General features: G+C 36.1%; 1 protein-coding gene and 1 long non-coding RNA gene across 5 annotated transcripts in view; one reads left to right on the forward strand and one right to left on the reverse strand.

Moving 5' to 3' along the window:
* Window positions 1–17,767, forward strand: part of Smash (smallish) — a 324,377-nt gene that overhangs the window by 212,487 nt on the left and 94,123 nt on the right. The gene's annotated exons all lie outside the window — the stretch shown is intronic.
* Window positions 696–1,054, reverse strand: LOC144476333 (uncharacterized). Its single transcript, XR_013495000.1, has 2 exons — window positions 919–1,054; window positions 696–845 (listed from the first exon to the last, which is right to left on the reverse strand). It is a non-coding gene; the product is annotated as an uncharacterized LOC144476333 (long non-coding RNA).

The raw sequence follows: 17,767 nt of genomic DNA on the forward strand, positions 1-17,767 counted from the left end.
CCTAATACATGTGTGACAAAATTGGGCGAAAATTCGAATAACGGATAAGGATAAAAATAAAATTTTATTTGACACCATCGAATAATTTCATTAAGTAATTTAATTAGCAACATTTGTATTTTATAATTCCGTTGCTATTTAGAAATAATATCGAAGAAATAATCTTATTAAAGGTTTCTTCAGAATGAGATTAATATAAATATAAACATAAAAATCAATTTTTTAGTTTAGAGTTGTATTCTACTATCTATCATTTTTAGATTAGTAGTTGTCTTCTATAATTACGTAGTTTTTCATAAATGTTATGAAGAAATGAATTTTATTACAGACTTCGTGTCTAATTGTGAGGTATCAAAATATTACATGAATATGGGATTTCAATAAAAAAATATTTCAATAATAATCGCCCCATAGTGTGGCGATTGGAATTCCATTACCGGTCAGTGTGCAGGGACATAGCAAACTCCGTACGACAATTCCGAAAGCAGATGCAGGAGTATAAGGATCAATATTTTGCAAGCACAAACGAAAAATAACGCTGCAGACTTATTTTTGTATTTTTGTGTTCCGATAATACGTCTGGATCCGGTTGCAATGCTTGAAATGTTCTATGGTGGTTTGTCGACGATCGCGTTAATTTTGTGCCGAAATTTTGTTGGGTACGGGGTGAAAATATTTAATAAACCACGCACATATTTCACTTCATGAAATTCTATTTATTTCAGACAGAATAATCCATCGAATAATATGTTGAATAATCGGTCGAATAATCGGTCGAATTATCCTAGAGCCGAAACAATCTTCTTACCGAGCTTCAACCAGTTTATGGGATCAGCATCAGCATCCTGCACAATGCATTCACAGAATGAGTGTCTACTAGAATCGGTATGAAATGTATACAAAGAATAATATGCTTACTGCTTCCGCAGAAGGATCAGCCTCGGGTGCAGCATAGCCGAAAGAGATGAAGGCGACCACCATTAAGGCGACGACGTTGAACATAAGTTTGAAAGCTTCCATGATGCTTGTTGTTGCTGCTGGTACGGTTCGTACTGTGACACTGTAGCGTCAGCTCCGGTTATTTATTCCGGTCGAATTGCAATAAAATGCAGCACGAGTGATAATACGAACATTAACGGTACATTAATATCAACTTAAAACAAAAGACACGATTTTCCGTCACACTTCTCTGCTAATCGTTTAATATATCGTGAAATTTGACGTGTTTTCGATAAACATAAGCGCTCTTAACACATTTACCCGCGCACGATATATTGGTCTGATAGACCAATGCGCGGGTATAGGAAGGTTAATGTTAGACAGACTGGTGATAAGAATGTTTAAATGTCGCGTTAATTTTCGAAGCGAATTCCTCGAAAGCGATACGAAGTTTTTATCGAAGTTAGTTTTTGCCTGAGAACGTTTAGAGTCGCGATTCCCGGTCGAAAATCTTCGACTCGGCGATCGTTGAAACTCGGTGACCTCGGTAAAAACGGACGATAATAGAGACGATATCGAAATCGGGACGATAGACAAAGGACAAGGCAAATTTAACGGTCACCGTAAATTTGTCTGGTAATCAGGTATAGAGAGAGAGGGAATCGGCAAGTTAGAGAGGCAACGCTCACCTCCCGAATTTAGCCGACGCACCGCGACGGTACCCGAACATGGTGAACACTACTCTTTGTGGGCACCTCCGAACATGGGGCGTAGAAGATTTGTGCTGTGAACCTCGCTTAGGACACATCGGTTTCCGAGTGCCATCCTTGTCGTGCAACAAAGGCAAAGAGGTCACCAGAGGCTATTTTCTGGGAGCAGCCAGATTCGAGCTTTCGGTAAGGATAAGGAGCCGAATGTGCATCCCGTTCGCGTGCTTTCTGCCGAACAGTAACTTTAGTTGTGCTGTGCTTTCTCCGGCACAATTAGATAAATAAAGTCTACACCCTCCGTTCGGCCTGCACTATTGCTGTGCTCGAGCTGTGAGTTTGTACCGCCGTTACAAAGCAATCAGGTGATAAGCGAACAGTCCCAGTTCTGCCCGTCCTATACTTTTACAGTGCACGTGCAGAATGATCGGGTCGCTTTAACAATCTTTCCCTGACTCGCTAGACTGTTGAATCCGATTTGGTTCCGACGTGGTCGAAACCACGCTAGGCAAGCTTGTGGGAGGTGCACGACCCACCCTTGCCTAGTGAGATCGAGCTCCGGTAGTTGTCAAAGGACGCTGCTCAACGGGATGTATTGGGCATAGCAGAGAAGCTGCAGATCCTAGAAGCCACCCCTCTCCCCGTTGCTCCTCGAGGCCTATGCACCTTGGATGAGGAGTGAGAAGTTTCGATCAGAGAGCCAACGTCGTGTCGCTCATGGAACAGATCTGCTGGAGATTTACGACCTCCAGTAGACGAGTGCCGAACAGAAGTGCATCTCTCAAGCCAGGACTGCCCGCAAATTCGACGGAATATTCCGAATCTGCGTGGCGCGGCCGTTTGTCGACCGTCGTAATATACACGACGAGACATCGGCTGTCCTTGTCTAGAGAGAGCGAGACCGTGGTTTCGGAAACAACGTACGATCCACGCGCTCGCCGCCGAATGCTTTCCTTGTCTTTCCAAGGAGGCATCGGTGCGGCCAAGCAGCTGGCTCACTCGGTATGGTTTAACGACTGAGTGCCCCCCCTCCCCCCCTTCTCGCTGGAGCACGCGTTTCGCTGCTGACCAGCTGAGATGCAGAACAAAATAGCTGAATTGACATCTTTATTAATTTTGCTGGTGGCTCCGGCCAATATTTCTTATTGCAAAGGACCTGGAGCGGCACCTGGGCCAAACAGACCGCGCCAGAGAAGGCGAACCAGGAGACCACAGGGAGCGAATCCGGCCCTGCAGAAGTGCACCAATAAATCGCCTGGGTTAAGAGCTAACCAACAAGAGTAGATTTTGTTCAAGACCTTTCACACTCTCCTATCCCTCAGTACCGAAACACGTTAGAGTCACGGTCAGCCGATCTCCTAACAAGGACGTTGCATCGAATAAAAATTTGGATAAAAATTTGTCCTATTAAGACTTTATTCAAATACGATTTGAATAAAAATGATAGAAGAGACAGCGTTTTTTTTCATACTTTACGAACTTATTTCTTACGTACTCCTTTTTATAATTATCTTCTTTTCAAATATTGCAGCGGAAAATCTATTACTTTTGGTTATATTGATCAATGATGTTGAACTATTTTGTATCAACACAATTTATTCGATAGTGAAAAGTAAAATTTTATTCGTTAATCTTTATTTCCTAACCATCATACAAATAAAATTTTATCCAGTTCTGTTTACATAATCAGTACCTGACCACTAAAACTGAAATACTTTGAAGAATAAATTGCAACAACATTGCATATAGATTTCTCAGTGCGATAATATTTTTCTTAAAAGAAAACTTTAATTTCGCCATATTATTTTCACAACAACAAAAACATCTTATCGGAAAAACTATTATTATGAATATACACAGAGTGCCCACCATCGGTGGTGCAACTGGAAAGGGGGTGTTTCTACACGAAAAAACAAATCAAATTTCAAGTATAACATTTTCTTTCATTTCAACTGTAGAAATATAGCTAACTGTAGAAATGAGAGAAACGGATAAAAGTTAGTTCCATTAATATCTTTCAGTTTCATCCTTACCCAAATCAAAGTACTATCATTTTTACTATTATTAATAAGTAGCATGAAAACGTCTCAATGATGCCAACAGAATGCATACAATTGACAGTTGTTTAACAACGCAGACTAATTCTCATGATGATACGAAATAGTTCTGCTTTTGCGCATACGTTATTTTTATTCCCGGTCGTAGACATAATGAATGATTCGCGGGGATCCATGAAAAATCGTCTGTAGCGATTTGTTAAGTTTTCTACGAGCTCGTTGACATTAACATGGCCGGTTAATGGAGAATTAATTGCACTCCTGTGTACGCTAACTTGCTAGACTCGATACTATCTCGCAGCTGACAAACTAAGATTAATTTATTTGCTGCACAAGAATATTCTGGAACGTGAGGATTGCAGTTTCTTCGATAGCTACCATGGGAAGATAGGTAGCTTTTTGCCTGATGATACATCAAATGGAAAACTCCGAAGAAAGTTGAGGATCCCGATAATCTTATGTGATGGCGGCATTTGATCAAAGGTGAAATGAATAATGTCGTCGTTGATGGCAGGAGAAATGAATAGTTCGCGACGCAGGATTGAATACACTTAAAACCGGTACCCAATACCTGCAACTCTACACAAAGAGAGTTGTTTTACTTAAAACCATGCTGTTCTATTTTTATCACCGACGAGTATGCTTAACCAGTTTCATTAAATGCGTGCGAACTTTCGTGACTCGAACTTTCAAATTAATCTTACGCATAAATTAGAAACACGACTCAGATTATTCTATAAGTTTATAATGAAGATTGGAATGCTATTTAAATTTCGACGAAGTTATGTAAAAATATAAAATTTATAAGCAAATTTATAAAAAAGATAAAATTTATGAAATTTTATCAAAATGATTGATACATAATTTTATTGACATAAAAATTTCATACAATTATTTAAAAATATAAGACCAATGTGTAAATCTGAATAAAAATCGAATTTATATATAAATTGCTAATAAAAGTTAGGATTTTATATAAGTTTATATGAAAGTGTAAGATTCATAAGTAAATAAAATTTATTTGTTTTCTACTGTAAAGGTTAGAAATTAAAAAATTTCTATAAATCACTTTAACTGAAATTGTTATTCGTGTCCTTCGAAGTTAGAAGATAATAGATTGCGACACTTCTTGGCATTTATTAATATCGTGAATTATTTGAAAGCTGAATCTCGGTTGATCAGTCTGATCTTGGTATATTAATCTCATTCAAAGAAGTATATAATTTCATGCTGATGTATACGATTGCTGGAGTAGGTACTTGGCATAATCTTTCACTTCGTGATCACAAATTACGATTCTGATTTACGACGCACGATTAATCGCAGATTATTAATTTCTGGCTCTGTATTTATTGATTCTAAAACTAATAATCTGTATTCGCTCTTTTTACTATCAGAGATTTCACTAAGATTTACAATAATTAATTCTCTCGATTTCTATTTCTTTAACGTACCTAACGTGTACAGAAAATCAAATTTTTAAGACTAATCTTACATATTTTCCTTTTCCTTTAAAAAAGTCTATTTTTTTAAAGCTTCCGTCGCACACTTTTTTTATATACTACACCTGAAATTTATAGTTCTCGTTAGAAATAGGTTAATTTCTAGTGTAATCAGCTCTATCTAGTTATTTTTGGGCATCACTGGCCCATGCCGTTGTATAATTAGAATGCGCGTGCGTTGATGAGTTGTAGCGAGTCTATTGTTCCCTAAATGCGATTCTTCCTTCTTCTTGAGCCAGCAGTCGTACGCGCAACATGTGGTTTGATCTTGTCCGTAATAAAATATTAGTATTTACATATATACATATTAGTATTTCTATTGTATGTTATATATGTATATATAAGTAGTCACGTTAAGTTCGAATATTCATTCTTTTTAATTACTTCTTAATTTTGCGTATTCCACAATAAAATCCTGACAGTTCTATTGTGCTCTCTAAAAGCAAAATTAATTACGAGAATTCATAAAAACGGTGTTCCAAATTGCAAAAAAAAAAAGCGGTGAGCAACATCTGCTGCAAGGACCCACCATTAAGAATACAATAATCCATACAGACAACTGCATCTTAATTTATTGCTTTATTACAGAATGTAATTTATTACTTCGTTCCTTAACACTGTTCCATGTAATTGATGATCCGTACACCGGCCGTAAGATGGTCATCATCAGTAGTCTAATATCTTTTATGGGAAATTCAGTTAGTCGTGACGAGGGTTAGCCGCGTCGAGATAAAACCATTGCGGGAAACGACTGCCCTAAATGAACCAAAAGATGCAGACCGAACCTTCCGTGACATTATGAGCTACCATAAATCACTCGTAACCAGAAACCTTTTAAACACGTGCGTTACGTGCACGCGTACCAACAGCGTCAAGCAATTAGTTGCTGTCATCCGTGACGCTAGAAACGAACGGTTCGCACTTTGCGCCGTCTCTAAACGTATATCTCCTTATCTGAAAGTTGTCACTAAAGATGGGGATCAAGTTCAGCACGTACTCGATAGAAGTCAGTTCTAGTGCGAAATTTCGTGTGGGATTCGATCGCTGTTTTTCGATGATCCAGATGCCAAGATCCGAATGATCCTGATCCATACTTTTGAATTTCCTGGATATTCATTAGTAAACTGTGGCTCTTCATTCATTTACGACAAAACTGGATCTGTCGAATGCACAAAAGACAATACTTTCGAAGTATGTAAAGAGGTTATTATGTTCTATTCGACTTAATGTAGATAATTGTAATTGTTTATAGAGGTCAGCTGTCTACTCAAGAAACTTTTGCACTAAACATTTGGTATACTGGATAAGTATGACGATGTAAGAAATAAAATGATTTGGAAGTACAGATTTTCTTTGACACATCTAATAGGCAACTATAATATACTTCTGTATATTTTTATATAATGCAATATAATTGTATTCTATACTAGTATATTATACTGTAGCATTGTATACATGTTACAGATATTGTACGAAAGAAAACCTGCACATGCAGATACTTTTATAATAGATACAAGGAATATTATGTTGTATACATATAATATATGCAAGCATTTATTTTTCTGTAATTATTGTAACGTCAAATGGAATTAACAGACATGTAAATATTTCTTCCCTCCTTGTAACAATTGGAATAATGCTCATACAATGTTGAACTTTGCGATATGTATGAGCATAGTTACTCCTAAACAGTTTCTTATAACATGAATACTGTCAGATATGCTCAGTAATGTTGAATTGTTTATAAGATATAAATATAGTCTTAACTCACATTACTCGGAGAATATTCTCAGAATAAGTACCAAAAAGTCCAACATATTTATTAACAAACTAGCAAGTGACGTTTTAATTTGAAAAAAATTATTTTTTAACGTTCTACAATTATCTTTGGTTTTCTTAAAGATCTATTTGCAGTACGTAAATTATTTATACAAGAATGGACTTACACTGAGATTGGCTTTTAAACCTTCCAATTAATAATTAAAATATAGAAGCATCGAATCGTGTTTAAAGGGCCCATAAATATACAAATTAGTGAACAGTTTCCCATAGAACTAACCGAATCTCGAAGACTACTGCTTCGCATGATTTATGATACAACCTAATGATTAGACTGTAGTCTTTAGACGCAGCAGTCGCTGAATAAGGCGAAGTTAGGATATTTTGAAGCTAGCAATGAGTAATGTGGCGAAAGCCGACTAGAAAACAAACATACAAGTCATAGAGATGAGTTTCAAAGTCTGTTGGCTGCCGCAACTCATAAGTAATGATGTTTCATTTCCCGTATTCGCAGTGCACTCGAAATTCAAGCTATACTCGGACTTCAGGAGCGTTTCTAGCGTTCAAAAGAGAGTCTAGAAGCTGTCACTTACTTAATCGTCCAGTATCTCCGGTGCATCGTACTGCACAATTTTGATCGACAGCCGACATCCTTTTTAATTAGCTTTGCCGCGTTTCCTCCTTCCGGTCGAAATCATCTCTCTGTTACTAATTGTATACGGCACACGTTTCTCGGCAACTTGATGCAATTAAACGCGAACCGTAAGATAAGAATTTTGAAAAACGCTGAGGCGTTTCACTGTTTAGCAACAGAATTCTTTCAGTTGCACGCGGAACGCGTCTACATAAATGTTCCGCGGAATTAAAAACGAAACGAGACGGAAAATTACGGAAATGATTAAAAAATGTACCTATCATCTTCGCAACTAAGGTTTCGAAGCAAATCGCTACCTGTTTCTTCGTTAACCTTGTAACAACATCTGATTCGAAGTATGTAGTTCTGAGTTCTAGAGTTGCATGCTTGTAAATTATAATTCAATTAATTCTGGTAGGAATAAAATGATTTCATTAATTAATTCTTATCGGTCCTTAATTTGTTCCTTGGAGTAACATCGGCACTAGCAGTTTCCTAATAATTCTTTTTTTTTTAAATTGTAAATTAATAGTTAAGAATTTCTTAAAAAATTGATCACAAACTACAATAACCTCCACCATAGTCCTTCAAATTATTTATATTAATATAGTGTACTAAGAAAATTATTGTGGCATTTACTCCAACGTATAGTATTTTCATTTCGTGTCGTTTTCGTATTGTATACATGAGACATTAAGTAAGTATCAATTTACATTAAGTAACATATACATTAAGTAAGTATCAATTCGTAAGTATCAATTTAAGAGTGTAAAAGTTACTTTGAAAAATAATCTAGCAATTTTTCGTGGTGCCTCAGAGTAAATAAAATGTTAGCAAATAAAAGCTATTGTAATAAATGTTTTAATAAATAAGATGTTAATAGTTGACTTTAATGCTCCCTCTTTCGAAAGTGAAAGCCTAAGATGAAATTAAGTAAATTAAAAATAAGGTTGCTAGCGTCATTCCACTAAGCAAATGTAACAAATTAAACAAATTGTGGAACATACTATTTATTAAAAATCTCCACAAAATGAACACGATGAACAAATGAGGATTGAATAGCTTGCTCAAAAAACTTTCAATGGATTTAAACAAACACATTTTTGTAACATGTATGCAACTGCGCTTTACGCATGCATCGTTACAAATACACGAGGCGCATCTGCTTCACAAATTCGTTGAATTGTTTCGAAAACGAATTCTCCTGATCGCGATGTATGAAATCGGTAAAAATAATTTTGTATGCCGTATTAAATGAAACCTTAAGAGTACGTTGCGACTAAAATAGCATGCCATAAAGCGTCAACGCGAATCAAGTATCGTTTCGATCGGTCACGATGGAATTTCTATTGGCCCGAGTTTATTGCCAGGTGATTTATGAATGTTTCCTTATCACACCGCGACGTCCGAATATTAAATAAGCAACAGGCGTAGATACGTACACGGCGGCAAGCGCCACATACTAGACGGCGAATACGTAAAGGATAATATGTAATACCGGGTAACAAGAAACGCGTTCAATTACATGGAAGCTTAGGAAGTAAAAGTAATTTAATCTGGAATTTCGTTGCACGTTCAATCGACGCGAGTTCTTACATGTTCGTCCACGCTTTCTATAACGAAAATGTGGACACGTCTTAATTTCATGTCTGCGTTTATGAAGTATCGCTATAATCGCGATAACAAAATTGTTCTATATCTAATCTACTTTTCCCATAATCAAGCTTTTGATTACTCAAACTTACGATTTTTAATAAATGAAATATTTTATTTTATTAATCCATTGCTAGAGCATAAAGTAAATATTTTATTTTAAAAATGTAAAATATGAAATAAGATAATCTAAAGTTAAAATATGAAGATAGATATTTTACTGTAATAATCTAAAGTAGAATATCTTTTATTACAATAATATAAAGCGTAAAATAGAAAATAAATTGTGAAAATAATTAACGAAGTAACGTATTTAACAAATCATAACGTTTGCATATGAAATATGTTCGATTTGACATACCATTTGATTTGATTTCTCTATAAATATTAGCCAACTCCGAATATAACTCGGAGATGTTTAATCGTCCCGCTATAATGCTGTCATTTAGTGTCGCCCGCGTCGCGCACGCACAACATCGACGGGGTCGCATTAATTATGCTTCCCCCATCGGGTTCACCGGCCTATTTTCAACTGGTCCATTTGCACGACGAAGGAATCCAGGCTTCGCTGCACCCGTTGCACCGTGATTTACTCGTGTCCCTGTATCAGTCGATATACACGCGCCCGTAAACGAGGCGAACGATGGCGCCCCGTCGAGCGAGAAAGTACGATCGCGGACGGCTGACGAAATGGCAAAAAAGTTGGAAGATTTTAACGATCACACGTGCAGCGTGAACTGCGCGGTGCAACGAGTTTAACGAGCTCGATGTTCCGTTAATCCCCCGGTCCTTCCGATCGGGAACGCTTAGTAGAACACCGCTTCGTTTCCACCCAGTTCTTTTTACGAGCGAAGATTTAGGATGCCGCGTGACGAGTCGGATTATTAGCCTATTCTGGTCTCTCTAGTTTCCAGCAAAAGACTGTCGGCAGATCGGTATCGCTTTAACCCTCATACGATTCTCTGAAATAGCTACAAGGAACTCTGCCGTGCAATATCTCACTAATTTTTATTTCCCGCTTGAATTGATGTTAACAATCTGTTATGTCAGGTACCATTCAAAATAAGTAGCACAGCGAATAAATGTAACTAATTTATTATATCATTTTTATGTCCTCCAGATGTACGTCTAGTTTTTAGAAATCACGTTGCGTGCGCTTCTCAATTTTTTATTTATTTAACCCTTTACCGAGCCAACTCTTTCACAGTTAGAATTATTAGAAGTGTCTCGATTGTAACAATTTCTTCGAACGAAAGGACAGTTTATATTTATTATACGCCAATGTTTGCTAGAATGTTCAGATATCGATAACAGAATCACTTATTTTTATTTACACCTTAATTGCGGACATTCTAGTTTGTGACAACAATAAAGTTACGGGGTCCTTCAGATTTTCGATTAAATATATTGTTTATGAGATGAATATAATATTAAATTTTGTATGGAAAATAAATGTGACATGTACTGCACATTTTGTTTTCTAGAAAAAGTGAAAGAAACTTAATACCTTCTGTAAATAATGATTGATTTGGAATAATGAACTTTAGAGACTCGTTAAAAAATTTTTTGTGCAACCTCTTTGAAGTCTTACAACGTCAGAGATGTGTAACAGTATGCGACAATAGATATGTGATAAATGAGTGTGACTCATGAAAAAAATATGAGATATGCAGAATAAATAAAATAATAAAATAATTTTCTGAAAGTGGTAATGGTACAAATTTAGTTATAATAGATTTTTAATAGAAAAGACTATAATTAATTTTAAATAGGGGCAAGATACGTATAGTCCTCACGCGACAAGACGGCACCTTTGTGTTTACATTTCTCTTCTTATTAACTGCAGCAGTAAGGCAGTTAGTAAGAGGGGGAATGTAGACATAAAGATGCCCTCGTGTCGGGCGAGGACTATAGAAAGTGAATTTTTAAACTCGATTTTCTTGAGAAATAAATCTCAAACGGAAGAAAGTTGTTCAGCATTGTTATCATATTTTGTAATAAGGTAACCGCTTGTATGCCTTTCAGAGACACTCTGTATAATCTAGCCTGTGCGTTAAGACCGTTGAAATAATTATGGTGAAAATGGCTGTGTAAAAACAAATTCTTCCGCTTTAAATGTCGGTTTTATCTAGACAGTAAAATCCTTAAGAGGATGGTGAAATTGAGTGCGTAATCTATTGTCGTGAGATTTTACGCGAGAACGATGTTATAATTTGATACCTCTTAGCGGTAAGAACCCCTTTGTTACCTTTGCGACCAATTTTACGACGTCCGCCCACGGGTTACATTAACATTCGCATTACATCGTCATTATCTCTGTCATTCGGCGGCGCTATTACCATTATTACTTGGATCCTTGCCGGATCATTATCAAGTATTATAAGGCTCGCGTTTCTCTCGTGGGAAGAAGAAATTCTAAAGTGTATCCTTGTTCCTCGATCTCGTGTCAACGTTGATTTATTTTACAGTCTCGCGCTGTCGTCGTTGATGACCGGATCGTTTGAACTGAAATGCGCAGAAAATTGCTCTTAGATACCTTTCATAACTTTCAAAGTCTGACATCTGTCTTATGTCATAATCTATTGAGCGAGAAATCAAGGGAGGAAAGTAAAAGTAACCTTCGCCTGCAACTCTTCGAGACCGAGGGTGGAAGAAAGCTTGTGTCGAATGCTTTACAGTAGAAAAAAAGTACTGTCGGTGTAAAAAGTCTTTGTTCATCTTTTGAAATGGAATGGTATTTTATAATTGAGCCAAACGATTGGTATTATATTGAGATGTTAAACAGATTGGTTTATTAGACAATGCCTAGAACATATATTTTAAAAACTTCAATTATTTGGAATGGCGAAACAAGGTAAAACAGTCACATTCTTTTAACCTTTTTATCTCGGCCTATAACATAAATCTAATAAAAAAAGACATTATTATCTACTTTTTATATCATCCTAATCAATTGCAATTTTTGAAAACCATTTTTTAGCCATTATTGTCTAGAAAACTAAAGGCTTTAGCGCATTCCAAAACAATATATCTCATCTGATCCAATTTTTACAAAATTTTTTTACAAAATTATTCTACAAAGAAAAATTAAAAATTGCTTTAATGAAAAGATACCGTTAATATTAATTATATTTATAATTATTAGAGTGAGGACTTTTTGCACCTACAACAAAATTAAATGTGCACAATTTAACACTAGAATTACCAAACCAATAAAAATGACTAATTTCTGACTTTTTCTTTCACAGTTCTTGATATGACGAAAACCTTTTTAGAAGAAATGTTCATTTACATTTCTTTATTGAAACATATATTATAATATAATATAAATAAATGTTAGATTAACTTGCTAGAAAATGTGCAGATAATTTTTTCCAAAGTAGTAATTAGGTGGAATGTCAAAATAAATAAAAAACTTGCGATACTTAACTATTTTTGTTGAGTTCAGTTAGAAGATGCAATTAAAAAAATGTTGATGGGATAATTAGTGTTCTATCGTATTTATTGTTGGAACATGCGAAAAATGTTCAAGACAAAACTAATTTGCATCAACTGCAAAATGTAGGAGCTAAATTTCTCTCTTTTTACAGAACGACTTTAAGAAGTTGGAAATATAACGTAGTACAAACACATCTTGATCGCAGAACCTAACCGTCGATAAATCAATAATAAATCAATAATAATTAATAAATCAACGGTCGGTTTCTACATAAGTAAAACAATAAATAGAAGCACTGATATAGACTACAGAACGATTAAACAAAATTATTCAGAGGGAATTTAAAAAAAAAAGATTTAAAAAAAACACATTAACATTATTCTTTTGCTTCTCCTCTGGTTAAGTTCACTTTATATCTTCTCATATTAACAATTGTGCTTTGCGTTATTAGCGGCATTGTTATTTTTTACATCTAATTCGTGAAATCCTTATTGCTTAAATTTTAAGATTAATGGACTTATACTGCTTCGCTTTCAACCCATTCACGTGTCGATATTTGTCAATTCTCTGAATCTTTCTACCCTTCCTCGATAAAATCGAAGTGAGGATTACGTTCGAAAGGCCACGTCGAATCGCGGAAGGGATCGTATTCTACCAGTAGAATCTAGAAGGCAAACCCTCCTAGACGAACTCCATGGCTTCGTGACTCCGTACCTTCGGGCCACGAGGTGCATTACCTTCCAGTCGCATAGAACTTATGTAACGTCGACACTTATGCGCGCATCGGCTCTCTTTCAACGACTCGGATAATTGATAGTCCGAGTTTCCCCTCCGGGACTATTTCCTTCCACATTCTTCCTCCCAAACACCTTCGTTCACTTCTGCTTCGTCTCACTCCCCGACTCGTCGTTCCGTCTCTTATACCGGGTGTCCCAATTCCTTAAAGCATCCCGTTCACCCCCTATAGTGAAAACATGTTCACTTAAAAATGTGAGAGAACGTTTATCTAGAACTGATCACAATAATTGAAACAAAGTAATTATATCAGTGTACAGAAATTGACAAACAGTAACTAGGCGAGTGTATAGAAATTAACACACATCAGTAACTAGATAAGTTTGAATAACTGATACGCAGTTATTAAAAAAATGAAAACTCAATTACTGCGTGGTAGTTATTCAAACTTATATTTGCACAGTAACTCGCTCAAAAAGGTTTCGTACACTCTGTTAAACATTTTGTGTTCTATACATAGAATATATAGCGATATAGGTAAAAGAACTATTTAATTCGTCGATTGTTCGGACGTAACTTTTAATGGGCACAGTAACTGGCACACTGACCTTAGTGAACGATGTACTCCTATGAGAAAAATAAGAGAATATGCGAGGTTACGGATCGGTGCATAAAAGTTGAGTTTTTTGAAAGTTCGAGGATAGGAAATATGTAGTATGATCAATTAGTTTGTATGCAAGTAACAGATCGGAGATGATACGGCATTGATCAAGGAGCATCAATCCCAGTCGTAGTAAGATGTTATCGTAATTACCGTATAAGATTGATATAGGTGACTCGGTGAAACAAGATGGTAAAACTTGGAAATCCCTGTTGAATATTCTCAATAAACGCGAGTGATATTTTCTCTAAAAAACCCATATATATATTCGTATTCGAAAGTGGGACAAACTAAAGCCGAAGTGTACTTAGGATAAATGTCTCAATCACCTTAAACTCATTGCATAACTTTAATTAATTATTTCAAAAATTGTTTAACCTAAAAATAATTCCAATTTGCATCATAATAATACTAAAGATCCCTTTCCTTAAAGAAAATGTTTTTATATTCAATTTTATGCGTCAGTTGCTAATTAATTGAAAATGTATAAGGAAGTGCAATGTCCCTATAATAGAAATTTAAAAAAATCTTCGTGTCCGCATGACTGTCGCAAACACGATCCAATAAGTGTCAGTTGAACAAAGAAAAGAAGTAGGTGATTGTACAATTTAATATATCCGTAATACACACAAATGGTTTGCAATGTAATGTTTCTTGTAATATGGATAAATGTCGCTGTTAAACAAGACAGAAGGATGAAACTACTTTGAGACAAAGAATGGAAACATTAGCATTGTAAATCCGAATATTCATAAAGTTTCAACGATTTGTTCCTATATTAACAATAGGAAGCTAGACATTCGAGATGGTCAAGATGGATGAGATACACCCTGTATTTCCTCACACAGCTTTTACTTTTTCATCTTTTCCTTCCAGTCCTCGGTTTTTCTCTCTGTTCTCTTTCGCGACGTTCTCTTTCTTCGGCTTCTCCGCAACTCGACCTTTCTCCTCGTTCCACGCTGCCACACGCCTTGCTCGTTTTATTAATCCTCCTCGCAGATGGAACCCGATTCGCCCTCGCGGCACTAGTATCAATTGAACCGTCCGGTTAATTGAATCGAAGACACCGACGTGATCTCTAATTTACGGGTCGTTGATAGGTCGTGATCCTACCGCGTAACCAATATGAGAATCATCCGGTGGAATGTTCTTCCCGTGTCCTAAATTATCGTTATCGTTGCTCTTTAAGGTTCGTTTATGTTCGGGCTGCAATGAACGACCCAAGCGACAATGCTTGATCACTGCTTATTTATAGTTTTAGTAATGCAGCTTTTGCCGCGTTGATTAATCGTTAGATGACGGATTTAACGAATTTATGAAAAAGCATGAAACAATCAAATACAAAAACATTGAAAACATCCACCAAATTTAAAAATAGTGTTGGTCCAGTTCCAAGCTATGAAAATAATTATGGAACAAAATAAATATGTACGTAAGTTAAGTAAGTTTCAAAAGTTTCCTTTTCTAATCTTTCCTTCCATCATTTAGACGCCGCTATTCTAACGTACCATTAATATAGCTCCAGTATAAATATCCTTTTACAGCTTTCCTCGCAGCTCCAATATAAACATGCATCCCTAATTGGTTTCGAAAATATGGTTTTCGCTTTCTGGCTTTTCGGGGTTATAGCTCTTAATTATAATCCGCTGTAAGTGATGAAGTTGCGATTAGGCGTTTTATTAGATCCGATTGTATCGGATCAAAAGGGCAAAGGAAACTTGGCTAACGAATCGACGGCCTCTGCTGCCTCTGTGTCATCCTCAACCAAGACCGTGTCATCTCCTCGATGTAGAAAGAATGTCGAACGAAGAGACGTTTAAATAAATTTATATTTAGTATCTCAATTCAATTGCTTTCAGTTTCGATCACGGTGAGAGTGATCGAGCGAGTTTCCATATTTAATTACCGGGTACAATGCTGGTGCGATTAGAATGCGGATTTTATGCACTCGTGAGAAAGTGAACTGGTAAAGCGAAAGAAATAAACTTCCGTTAGTAATTTATCATTTCATAATTTTATGCCATCGCATTAAAGTGAAACTGCAAGTAAATAAAATATTGTCTCGTTGCTATTATTTGCCGATATTCTGTCCTTTATGTTGCCATTACGTTAATAAAGAAAAAATCTCCGGTAAGAGTGATATGTCGAGCTTAATCCCAATTGATTTTCGTCTCGTTTTATTTCATCAATTTAAAATTAAGCGTAACTTTCCCTTAGTATTAAATGTGCGTTTAATAGTTACTATTAAACGCCCCAGCTTTTATTACTAACGTCAATGTCTAGTCGTTAAATATTCATTATGTACACTTATCGACAAAAGTTATGGAACAGATCACACAGGTGTTTATTCTCGTATCTAGTAAACCTTGCTAACATAGGATAAAAACTTGTGTCATGTCGTCAGAAACATTGATTTTACTTTTTCATAACTTTTTAATTGTTCATTTCCATTGTATTCTTTCATTTTTAATTTTTATTACCTTTCTCACTTTTTATATGTAGTATAGCAGTATCGTAATATAAACAATGTAACACTGGGATACGTACTTTTAGTTTAATATATTGAAATCTAATTTATTGAAATATGCGATTTTACTCGTATGTTAACGGTAGGTAAACGTTCTTAACTTTTACCGGCAAGTGTATACAGTACATGAGACAAGGTATTTCGGAGTCGCTCAAAGCAGTTGAGTAATGACATGAGAGCTGAGAAGCGTGATCTTCCTGGACAGGAACCTGTCGATGTTGACCTTGCGATCACGTGACGATCGTGAAACGCCAAAGCCTATTACGCCGATCGATTTCTACATCTAACTCGGTTATCCACGGCACATTATGTTTGACATTCGGTTGATGTGCAACGTTTCCCTCGGATTCCTGCACGGAACCTTCGATTTTTGTCGAGTTCTTTTCATCGACTAGCTACCAGTACTGGTTAAACCTGAATTTCTTTCTCCGTCAAAGAACTGTAATTTTCCTGTGATTGCACGCGCCAAATTACGTTCTTTCGCCCGACGAAATTGCATTTCCGATATTTCAATTTGGATGCCTACAGTGATCTGAAACTCGTAATTGGAGAAAGTTGTTTCTTTTAACGACAATCGGCGCAGTCACAATGTTTTCCAACGTTAAAAATCTCGGTGTCAAAGCATCGATCAGGTTTCACGTGAAAATGTCACATTCATTCGTTTCCTGTTACAATGATCGTTCGTTAACGAATAAAGATACGTTATGTTATTTACATTACTACATTTTATATTTATATAAACATTACATTATACATTATATGACTATTATGTTACATTATCAAGATATATTGAGTAAATATTTGAGATACCCTATAGACACCACTGTAAGAAGAAGATGCATTGCGCTTAAGCGACATTGAGTAAAATCGTGAATCACGATGCTGGCATTTGGTATGATAACAACTCTGCCTTATCCTCGCAATTATGATAATCGCTGATTGTTTTTGAATTCCAATATCAAGGTTGCGATCGTCAACAGTGATTTCACTGGACGCACAGAATTTTTAGCTGACCGGTATACGTAGTCGTGTCTCGTTACCTTATCCACGCGGTGATTTCCTTTCACGGATGCTCGATTCGCAGCCCGCATTCGCTGCCATCTGAACCATGCGACACACTTCGACCTTGATTTT

The sequence above is a fragment of the Augochlora pura genome, chromosome 10 (genome assembly GCF_028453695.1).
Source record: "Augochlora pura isolate Apur16 chromosome 10, APUR_v2.2.1, whole genome shotgun sequence".
Classification (NCBI taxonomy): Eukaryota; Metazoa; Arthropoda; class Insecta; order Hymenoptera; family Halictidae; genus Augochlora; species Augochlora pura.